Below are 12,786 nucleotides of genomic sequence, written 5' to 3' on the forward strand. Positions count from 1 at the left end.
CGCCGGAGAGCACCACCAAAATGGTGAGCGGATTTTCATTTTGCTCCACTTAAGACGTTAAACCTAAAAAATGATGGGAAACAATAAAACACTCATTTTCAACGTACAGTGGTACCTCGACATATGATCGCTTTGACACACGATTGCTTTGACATCCGACGTAAAATTTGACTCGCCAATTGTTTCTACATCCGACGACATGCTCTAAATACGACGATCTATGACAGCACCGCAGTTTCTTTGTTTTCCCGCAAGACGGACGCGCGGCAGATTTTCTTGTGAGAGAAATCAACATGGCTTCCAACAATTTTAGTGCAGGTGGTGAAAAAAAAAAGGAAAAAGGTGATGCTTACCATTGACATGAAGATTGATAGATGGACAGATGATAGAAAAATACGAGCATGGAGTGCGCATCCGTGATATGGCTCAACAGTACATCAGTAGACGGCATGAACTCAGCGGTCCTCCTGCGTTCGCCAGTGTTTATAACAGGGGTGCCCAATCCCGGTCCTCGAGAGACCCTATCCAGCTTGTTTTCCGTGTCTCCCTCCTTTAACACACCTGAATCAAATGATCAGCTCATCAGCAAGCTCTGCAGCAGCCTGATAACGATCCTGATTAGATGATTCAGGTGTGTAAGAGGAGGGAGACATGGAAAACAAGCTGGATAGGGGCTCTCGAGGACCTGGATTGGGCACCCCTGTTTTATAAGTTAAGGTGGCAATTACTATTGTGGCAACATCGCCAAAGAAATCGCCAGCTTCATCAGATTTCTAATCATTTATTCCATCAACTTGTGCAACACAACACGCCTAGTGTCCCCCGCAGTAAGTAAGCAAAGTGAAAGTAAGACTCACTCTGTCACGTCAGCCACGCGATGCGTTCAGGTACACTGCGCAAACACATTCGCCACATTAGAACACGTTATTTTACATTATTACTGGTATTATTATTAGAGCTGCAGCTATCGATTTATTTAGTAGTCGATTAATCGATGAACTAGTTATTATGAATAATCGAGTAATCGGATAAGGAACATAGAAAATTAAAATATTTTAGCTGAGCCTCAACCAGTATAAAAAAAAAAAAAAAAATAAGAATCTAGGTACAACACAGGAACAATTGGCTAACTTACATAGTAAAAGTTAGCTAGCTTAAATGCTATAAAATACTAACGTTTTTTTTTTTTATTTATACAATGCTCTAAACAAATGGTTCAGACACATATTCCCACAAAAATTGGCTGAATATACCTTCAAACTAAATTATGAATGCATTAAAAAAACATTAGCTCAAACAAAAACTTATGTTGGTCTTAACAGGGAGCAGATGGATTCAGCCATGTGAATGAGGCAGACTAGAGGGCAGTGTATCCACCCAAATCAATAAAACTAAAGGCAAACACTTTCAAAACAAACCATTACAACACCACTTTAATGAAACGAATACTCGAAGCAGCAAAATTTAATTCGAATATTTTCTCACTCGAGTTAATCGATTAATCGTTGCAGCACTAATTATTATTATTACTATTATTATGTTAGTATTCCGATTTTTATTCATAATGTATTTGTTTTGCTCTTTGTAATTGATATTTGCAATAGTAACATCAGTATTAAGAATTTAGTGCAGGTTTTTGGGCTATGGAACGAATTAATGGAATTATAATATATTCTTATGGGAAAATCCTGCTTGACATACGATCATTTCGACTTACAAACAAGGTCCTGCAACAAATTAACTTCGTATGTAGAGATACCACTGTATTATTATAAATGTTCCTGGCAGGAAAAGTCAGTCAAAACGGATGCGGCGTCTACTTCTTCTCCACTTGGTAAGACATAAAAACAGGCGAGCTCACGCACGCACGCACACACACACACAGCTGGGATGCCTGTATGTACAAGCATGGGCTAAGCTACTATCAGAGCATATATCTTGTAAGTTAATTTTATTGCTGACACTGCATTTCATCAATATTTTTGCCTCCCCTGCCACAAAAGTCAAACTCCGCCTATGGTAATAATTATCTTCTTTCTTTGCATTGAAAACAAATACTACAGGAGCTTAATTCTACTAATTAAAATATAGATTCATACATGTTTTTGTGTTGTTAAAGTTGGATAATAATCTCTAAACCCACTGTAGAGATCTGAGCTAAAAACAACGACACAAAACCATTTTGGTTCTCCTCATCAGATTTGTCTTCCTTTTAGATTACGATAAGTAGAAGGTACAAATATGAATTAACATGGTTTCTGTCCTTCACTGTCATTGGCTGCAGTGGGAGTAAACAGTGGGGGGTAAAAAGTACACGAGCTGTGTAAACACAGGGTTTGCACCGGAAAATCTCAGTCATTCATGCTAGGTTTGCACTGTCATTAACCCACTTGTGCTTACAAGAGACAACATGGCAAGGGCATGAGTCTCGAGTAAAAGGCTTATTTGCTTTTCTTTATTGTGCATAAAAGGAAGACAAAGGTAAGTGAGGCCATGTAAACCTCGAAGGGGGAATCCTTATCCCAATATGAATGAACAACTTTCATAATGATTACATTTTTGAAAATTTCCTATTAGGACCCATGTCCGGGTGAGGGAATATGGCTCTGATTAGTATTATTCATCATAAGGGGTCATTTTAGTTGTGCTTTGTCTCGTCTTACACCTAGGATGTTTATGTTGGTGACACTGCCAAGGCAGTCAACTAGGATCACACAAACCCTCCATAATGATAAGGCAAGGGGAATTAGGCTCGAGCGTATGACGTGGCACTCGCGAGGTTTCCACCGCTATCGCCATTGTGGAAGCGAGAAACATAAACAGTGAGGCATTTCAACACAGGTCGCTCTTTAAAAATGGTTGGAAATTATTGTGCGGTAAAGAATTGCAACAACCGATCGAATAGAAAGGAGAATGTACAGCTCGACGGAACACCATTGAGTTTCTTCTGGATCCCTACATGGAGAAAAGGCGAGGGAAAGGTCATATCTGAACTTACCAAACGTCGAAGAATGGCATGGGTGGCCTCGATCGGAAGGGCATAACGTTTGATTCTCCAGTTACACACTGAGTTTGCTCTATGCTCTTCCACTCCGGTAAGTTAATTTCGTTTGTTTATGCAAATTTCAGTAACTTTACGCCCTAAGTCGGCCTGTTGTTAGCTATAGCTACAGCTAAACAACTAGCATGCATACATGTGCATTGTCTTCATAAGACATAATTCCTGTCGTTGCTAAATGAAAAAGCTGTAATATTTTGACGTGAGAGAGTGGCAAAGAATTTGTACACAGGCTACATTTTATGCAACAAAAAATTTGTACATCCGTGGTCACAGACTAATGTAAACACACATTGCCTACCTTTGCTAGAAAGATGGTGTTGCCGTTTGCTATGGTCATAATGTGAAGATCCTGCACCCATCCGCAGCAAAACTGTTCGTAGCTTTGTAGCGATTTGTAGTTTCGGAATTGCTGATGAGTGTAGTAACATACACCAAACACTAAATACAGCATGATGTCCATTTCGCGTAGTGGTGGAAGCTTGTCGACATCTTTATTCCATTTGTGTTCGGCTTGTTCGTGAGGGTCAACATTGTTCACATCCTTAAAATTGCTCACATATCTGTCCTTCGCCGTGGTAACAAGTTTGTCTCTGTATCGAACTGGCAAGTTTTCCCTACATTTTTCCATCTTTGGCACTCGTAGTTCAATTACATTTGCCGTTAAGTTTAAATGTCCCGTGATGCAGACGTGCTTCCGCAATGGCTGCGTTGTCGCGAATCTCGCACGATCCCGTGCTGCTGTGACGTAAACGCTCAAGCCTAATCATCACAAAATTTTGATGCCTTCTCCTGTCCAGATTACAAGGACGGTTTTAGGTAATGACACAGAATAAAGCAAGCACATACAGACAAATAGCGAGGGCCATTAAACGGTCATATTATAGGTCTGACTGTTGTTGAAAGCACCCTCTCCTGAAATCGTGAGAACCAGGGAGGACAGCGGGTGAAAGCCCGTCTGGATGCCGCCAAGAGTCTACTTAATGTCGGGTGAAAGTTTGGCGACGCTCCCTTAAGCCAAACTCCATCACGTTTGCTTGTAGTGTTAGCCGCTAGCTTTAGCCTACCGGACTTCTGTTTGTTTGACTTCCTGATAACCACGTGACTTCATACATAAGCACACTGAGAAGAATGAGCAAAGCTGAAAAACACAGTCAAATCGGGATGAAAAGACTAAATTTTCTTGTTTTATTAAATTTCCGAATTTACCGACATGGTCAAGATTACGTCGGTCATCGTGAAGAATTTTGGTAACGGTAAATTTTCGGTGTACCGCTCGGCTCTATCATTGGTTCTATAAAATGTAAACAAACCTTCACGTGTGGCTACCTGATGACATAATTTCCTCGCCGAGATTTTACAGTAGTGCTAGCAAACATGCCAAAACGGCGGACATTTTTTAACATTGAATGGACAAAAGAGCACTATTTCCTCACCAAAAGCAGTCGAGACTCGTTCCACGGTTTCTGCACGCTTTGCCGGTGTGACGTTGATGTGAGCAGCAGGTGCGTCCATATTGAAAATATTTTTTCTCTTCGCCACTAGACAACAAAATGACTGTAGCTAAACTTTGTAAAATTGTTCCTCTTATAAAAGGGTTCACTTCTTTTGAGCAGTTCAAAGCTCAAAGTTTTTTTGCACTAAAAATTCTGGTTCTTAAGAAATTTGTTTGTTGCAAATGTTCCTTTTTAATACCGTAGTTCTCCCAACATATTTATACTGGGGAACTTGACACTACTGTGCGCTTTGAGCTTGTTTTGTTTAGATGCATACAGGACAGATGTACTAAAAAATGCCTTAAGAAAATACTTAAACGTAATAATATAAAATAAGGGTGGTTTAAATACATTACGTGACTAATGTGGTCAACAGATAAACACTCTGCTTTAAAAACATACGGCAGAAGTATTTTGAGGCAATGGAAAGATTTAAAAAAAAAAAAAAAAAAAAAGTAACTAAAACCCAAAATAATAAGTACTCGCTGCTTATAACTGATGCATGCGTGTGCACGCACACTGGTCTTTGGTAGGATGTTTCATAGGAGATGTAGGAGATTTGTTCTTGGGCACATTACAATTTGAAAACACAGTACTGTAAACTAGATAAATTGTCCAAAAAGTTTGACCCTCAATTGGTATTTTTACTATTTAGTAAAACAAATATGATCTTTAAACTGTGCAAAACTTTATTGTTGATGAAAATATACCGCAAGTCTGGTGCATTTTTTTTTTTTTTTTTTTTAAATATGTCCTCCATTTTGACCGTATGGAAGTGGTCACCCTCCCTACAGTCCATAGTTAGCTGGAATAGGCACCAACTAACTCTTGTGAGGAGAAGCAGCAGGAAAGATGAATGCATAGTTGAATTTATAGTTTGACCCAAAAAAATGAAATTAACTAAAATTCCACCTTCTTCAAGAATTACTCATGTAAAACTGACAGATTCTGTCATGCAGCATGTTGCATTTAACAGTGCTGTCCTCTTGCAGGTCTCAGGTACCAGGTCTGAACACGTCTCGATCCCTCTGATTGTCTGCTTTGCTCACATTCCAGTGTCATTGAAAAGAAAGGGTAAAAATGTCAGTAAAAGGCAAAGCAGGATGCAAAATTACCTTAAAAGAGTGGCATCCAGCCAAACCTTGCCTTGTCCACATTTGGTGAATTTCATTTCCATTTTCCAATACTCACCTGGTCAGTTTTCACATGAGTCTTTTGCTTTACACACTGTACTGCTGACCAAAGGGTTAAAAATGGGATGGTCTCTTTGACTATGCAATATTAGTGGCTCAACAAACAAACAAAAGTGTTTTTTTTTTCTTTTTGGTTATCTGAAAAGGGATGTTTGTGGAAATACCATGCCAGTTACTAAATTGGTTCCAGGCGACACAATGATTAGTTGTGAGCAGGTCCGCCTAGGCCTGTCGCGATAACAAATTTTAGTGTGCGATAATTTATCTCATAAATTATTGCGATATGCGATAATATTGCGCCCCCCCCATTTTTTTAAAACCAATTTACACAGTGAGAATACAGTATATACTGTATTCATAGATCAAGTACACCCATTTAAACGCGATAAATCTTTACTCTTAAATTCAAAAATACTTTTTAAGAAATCACAACTAAAAACAATAGACCATGTATCTTTTACGTAAAAGACAACAATATTAATACCGCATAGAAACACAGAATAAATAAAATGTCTTTTTCAAGAAAAAAAATAAAATTGCACTTAATAGCTGAAGCATTTCGGCAAATGAAAACTTTTCCCTTCATAGCTTCTGCTATGGCGTTCCATGTGTAATATTCTGATTGGATGTTTTCCGAGGCACTCTGAAGCGCACGCAACTATGACGTTGTTTTGTTCATGTGACGCGGCAGTGAGAAACACACAGCCTGCCGAGAGCTTGAGGTTGAGGAAGTGTTGTTAGCACCGTGTGTTAATAAAAAACAAAGTCAGCAAGTCGTGTGTTTGATATCATTGACAGAAAAACTCACATAATAGGACACCATACAGCTTCCTTTTTAATATTGTCCTTATAATGATGATCTGCTGCATCATAAATCACTTTGTGACTTTCTACCTCCATGAAGGAGCGTTCTTCGTCCATGCTCGCTGGTTAAACCGTGAATAAGCAACCTGGCTGTTGACTCCAGGCACAGCTCCGCCCATTTTGACGGCTGCATCTCCGGCAAAAATGGAAAATAGCCTAAACCATCCGGTGGGCTGCGGCACGCCGGAGATGGTCCGCAGTCAATCTGGAGCACTGACGCGGCCGGTATACGTTGAACAATAGGATATAATGGGAACGGATTGGCTCCCGCGCTTTTTTTTGTTGGACCCGGATCTAAGATGCATTTTGCGTAGTTGGTAACAAGGAAGCCGAACTTTTAATAGCACGTCAGCCGCACGCGCGCACATACGTGCAGTCGTGCATGCAAGGTGATCAATCGCAGCGGAAAAATTACCGCCTTCATTTTGATTTACCGTGGGATAAATCGAATTATTGCATATTGCGACAGGCTTAAGATCAAGGGCTCTATCCCGGGCTCCGGCCTTCCTATGTGGTATTTGCATGCTCTCCCCGTGCATATGTGTTTTTTCTCTGAATACTCAATTTTCCTGCCATATGTTGATTGACCATTTTAAATTGTCCCTAGGTATGAGTGTGTGCGTAATTGGTTGTTTGTCTCTTTGTGCCTTGTGATTGGCTGGCAACCGTTTGAGAGTGAACCCCGCATACTGCCCACAGTTAGCTTGGATAGGTTGCAGCACCCCCGCAACCCTCATGAGGATAAGCGGATCGGAGGATTCTGTAAAATTAAATTGGTTTACTGGCTTTGGCAATGTTCGGTAAATGCAGGTTAAAAAAAAGCAAGTAGTCATCAAAAATAATAAATGTACAAATGTACATGTTCTTAATCACATGAATTGCCAGTAAATCTTCCAGGGTCCCCGCGGGTCTTAAAAAGTCTTAAAAGCATTAAATCTATTAATTGAGAAATAATACCTTTAAAAGTCTTGAAAAAGTATTGAATTTTCATATCTGGGTCTTACCATTTATGATATATAACTTTTCCGAGTCTCATTTCTCCTCAAAAGTGTCATTTGTCATCCTAAATAAATAAACAGAGCAGAGGATCCAATCATTGAGAACGCAACGCAGCAACGGGTCAAAATCGTCTATTGCAAGCACTAATTTATTATGTGATGTTGTGTAGTTCTTTTTGACTTGCTAACACAAGTCAAAACAGTGTTGGGTCACCAAATGATGACTACAAATATGGCTGCTTCTTCAATTTGGTGTGCTGTGCGACCAGCTGAAAAAGATCACTATTATTATACAGATCGATGTCGCTCCTGCACGATAAACTACACAGATGCCGTTTTTCTTTTTTTACACCTAACCATACACTTCATATTAGAGAGATGGTGAAATGTAAATTCAAAGAAGCGTGGTTGAGTAAACAATCCTTTCGCCTTTTGCGCAAACCAGTGGATAGCAGTGTGTTTGAGGCTCTTTGCATCGTATGCAAAAAAAAAAAAAAAAAAATTCAGCTGGGTTCATTGGGCATGAAGGCGCTAGAGTCCCATGCTAAATTGTCCAAGCGCATAACCTCCATGAGAGGAAAGAAACAAACTCCCTCCATTGCCGGCGTTTTTCAATATGCCTGTTTAAGCCAGCCAGCTGCTCACGAGCCTGAAGAGACAGAAGCGAAAGCCAGCCAGCAAGCTGCTAATGTAAGCGAAGTGACAGCAGCTAACGGTAGCCAGCTAGCTGCTAGTTTTGCAACCCCCCTGCATCCCACCCCAGCTACGATTGCTAGTGGATTTGCGAGAGTGGATATACGTACATCGTTTAGGTCCACAGCAACCATGAAAGCAGAGGTGTTGTAGTTGCCCTAGAGTTTAAGATGACGCTCGCCACGCTGAATGCTAATGCTAATAAGAAGGCCTCTACTTAGCCTGTTGTCTGTGTCTGCGGTGTGGTAGTGTCGCGTGAGTAGCCTATTCGATATGCTGCATTCTTGCATCCTGTACACATTTCTACTTTCGATAAATACATTTTTTAAAAATTCACAGATTGTTTTTCTTGCTCCATATGGCTGTGAAATTGGTTAAGATTTTAAAACTGGTCTTAATTAGTTCTTAAAAAGTCTTAAATTTAACTTGAGGAAACCTGTAGGAACCATGAACTTCATATTAGTCTCTGATAAGATTAACAAAATATCATTGCAGATTCATATTTAATATACCTTCACTTCTACTCTGTCACAAAGCATTTTATAACTGACTCCATGGTTTGGAGTTATATCAGATTACTTCCAACAGCTGAAATCAGGCAGGAGGTTGTGTGGAGCCACTAAACAGCTGAAGGGACTCGGCAGCCAACAACGGACACAAACCAAGTCCAATGCGCTGGTTGGTTGGTCCTCTCTTTACCACACAGCATCAAATACCAACACTTCTTAATGCTAACAAAACCTATGCACTGTAGTGATTAGTTTTTTTGTGTGGATTACCTTAATAGTAACTTGTGTTCTATTTAATTATATGGGGTTTTGCAAGGCAAAGGCCCATATAGTAAAATTCCATTTTTTTTTTTTTTTTTTTTTGGAATGGCATTTCTTCGGCGCGCCACACAGCCCAAACTGTTTGAATATTAAAATGACCGGAATTTTCGCGCGACGCAAGGAATTCTTCGAAGGATGCCCCAAAATTTTCCGTTCGCCTGTAAATGCAGATTTTTCGGGGGGAAAAAAACGTTTCAAATGGTATGTAGTCCTACAATTTTTGACCCAATCGCGTAATTTATACATAAAAAATTCCAGGATAGTAAGGGTCATAAAAGTTGTTACAGAATTTGCCCCAAATTTACGGCTCTCTCAAAATTTGCCAAAAACTCATTCATTTCGAAAGGGGATGCTATTGACGGCCATGACTGTCGTTCCATTCATTTCTAAGGGCAACTATTTCCCCTTGTTTTTCACTGGCTGGAAAATAGGTGGTTGTGATTTTTGACCGCTTACCTTTACAGCCCATTGACATTCAACTGGGGCCCATGTATGTCCAAATTTCCCGTTCATTTTCAATGGTAGAAAAATCTGTGTGGTTGTGATTTTTGACCAAAAATGTGCTATTACAGCCCATTGGCAGTCAACTAGCGCCCAAGTAATGTCGATGCCATTGACAGCCATGCACATCCATGCCATTGACGGCCATGTACGTCCAAATTTCCCATTCATTTTCAATGGCAGAAAATCATGTATGGTTTTGATTTTTGACCATACACTGTCCATAACAGCCCATTGACATTCAACTGGCACACAACTAAGTTGATGCCACTGACAGCCATGCACGTCCATACCATTGACAGCAATGTACGTCCAAATTTCCCATTCATTTTCAATGGCAGAAAAACGTGTGGTTTTGATTTTTGACCATACACTTCCCATTACAGCCCATTGGTATTCAACTGAAGCTGAAGTAAGTCAACGCCATTGACAGCCATGGATGTCCATGCCATTCACGGCCATGTAAGTCAAAATATCAACAGGAAGTGACCTAATAGATCTGTATCTACCACAGCAAAGCCCTGTCATCATTTCTCCAGAAATCGCAGTTTCTCGTGTTAAGAAAGTCATCACAAACTCCCCCAATATGAAGATCATGTGCAGTGATGCTCAATTGCATATACGTGCCTCTGAAAGTATTAGAATTACCAATTTTTTTTGCCTTAAAACATTTTAATTTGACATCTCTATTGAGTTTAGGAATGGGAATTGATTTAATAGACCTAAAACTTAACATTTCTTGCATTTGATGAATTTCTCCTAGTGTTTTGTGTTTTCAGTGCCTCAAAAAGAGTTTACTTTATATTGCCTGAGAAAATATTGCTTTAGACTTCGGAGCTCGTTTTACCGCTGCCATCATGTTGTTTATCAGTGAAGATTAAAAAGCACGTACCAAATGAAGCCACGCAAGCCCAAGTATTTTCATCAAGCTCATCCATCATCTTTGTCATCATCAGTCCATTAAACTTTGTGCCAAAATCTTTCAGGCTCGTCTCTGTACTGCTTGCCAAATCCTGACCAGGCTTTCCTCCTCCTCTTGCTAATGAGTTGTTTGCATTTTTTAGTTATAGCCTCTGTACTGTTGCTCATGAACTGCACCGCTAGATACCTTAAGTCTTGCTCTCTTAGAGTTGTTGTTAATAACAGCTGTTTTGGGTATTTCTTTGAACGTGTCGCAATGTTTCTGTCATCAACATGTTCTTTTATTTGGTCAACCCATTTAAAATTCTAGATCATTGTAGTGGATATAAAAGTTTGTTTGTACATGGGGTGTTTATTGATTCTGCATTATTTCTTAGCTCTTGTGAGGCAGTTAATGCTAGAAATCAATGTATAATGAGTGCATACAATACTCTCTCCTCAGCAGTGATAAGAATTAAGGGGATCTTTGAAGAAAAGTGTCATATTGCTCTTCACAAATTAACGAACTGATTAACTCATTCACGCCCAGCCATTTTCACCGGCGCAAGGCCCTTCGCTCCCGTCCGTTTTACTAGATTTTGACTGATTTTGCAAGGCCCACAGAAAATTCTGTTCTATTGCTATATAAACATGGAACCAACCAAAAGAAAAATTAGACTCTCTTCTTTCAGCAGAAAAAAAAGTAAGTTCGTATCTTTTTCCATTCTTTAGAAATCGGCATTAGAAAATAGCTTAGTTTGGAGCAATTTTCCCATTTCTGATGAAAAAACGGAGAAATTTAGCTTTTTGTGAAAGCATACATTTCAAACATAACTTTGACTTTAACACAGCTATTTTTTGCTTTAGTTACATCCCAAACATCTGAATGTTTTCCTTTTACAAACTAACAGAAACAACAAGACAAATAGAGCTTTTGATAACAAAGTAATCATTTATTTACACATAACTAACTGAAAGATGACGCTATTGTGGCCGCGACAGCCAGTTAAACTTTTCCCTCATCGCAGCTTGTTTCAAAAAGATGAATTTTTTTTTTTTGTCTTTGCAGGCTCTGCTCGCGAGCAGCACGGACTCAACGGCATCTAGTGGTCCCGGTCGTTCTGCTCGGTCGTCCAGTGTCTGGCATCCCGGGCGTCCTACCGGTTGTTCTGTTCGGTCGTCCGCAGCCTGGCATCCATTCGGTCGTCTTCATGCCGACGCCCCGGCTTTGCGGCTTGGCCGTTCGTTGCCGTTGAATAGGGTTGTGGGTAGGGTTGTTCCGATCATGTTTTTTTGGTCCCGATCCAATCCCGATCGTTTTAGTTTGAGTATCTGCCGATCCCGATATTTCCCGATCCGATTGCTTTTTTTTTTTTGCTCCCGATTCAATTCCAATCATTCCCGATAATTTTTCCCGATCATTTTGGCAATGCATTAAGAAAAAAATGAATAAAACTCAGACGAATATATACATTCAACATACAGTACATAAGTACTGTATTTGTTTATTATGACAAGAAATCCTCAAGATGGCATTTACATTATTAACATTCTTTCTGTGAGAGGGATCCACGGATAGAAAGACTTGTGACTTTGTATATTGTGACTAAATATTGCCATCTAGTGTATTTGTTGAGCTTTCAGTAAATGATACTGTAGCCATGCCCAAATGCATGATGGGAAGTGGAACCATGACTGTGCGTAGTGCTGCCAATTGATATATCTTCTTTGCGTTGGGAAATAACATAAGGTGTTAAGAAAAAGATCAATTGCTACCTTGCTTCCCCACATTGCTTCCCATGATATTTCTAATCGTACGGAGATGGGTTGTAAGGCTTTAGCCAATTAAAAAAAGGCTTCAAAGGCTGCCAAAATTCACTATACTCATTTTATGCTGCCTTTTATCTCTCTATATAGGTAAAACGGCGCCATTACAGATTGAGCACGACAATGCGTGAGTGGGCCGTGCAGTGCATGCATTAATTGCGTTAAATATTTTAACGTGATACATTTTTTTAAAAATTAATTACCGCCGTTATCGGGATAAATTTGATAACCCTACCTTAAGCCTAAACTAAAGACTCTGGATGAGTGTAACATATTATGTCTGTAACGTTAAATACAATTAGAAAACGATTTAATTAAAAAATATATATGTATATTAAAAAAAGGCATGGCCGATATTTTTTTGCCGGTTCCGATACTTTGAAAATGACTTGATCGGACCCGATCGATCATCTCTAGTTGTGGGTC

This window comes from Corythoichthys intestinalis, chromosome 12 (genome assembly GCF_030265065.1).
Source record: "Corythoichthys intestinalis isolate RoL2023-P3 chromosome 12, ASM3026506v1, whole genome shotgun sequence".
Taxonomy (NCBI): domain Eukaryota; kingdom Metazoa; phylum Chordata; class Actinopteri; order Syngnathiformes; family Syngnathidae; genus Corythoichthys; species Corythoichthys intestinalis.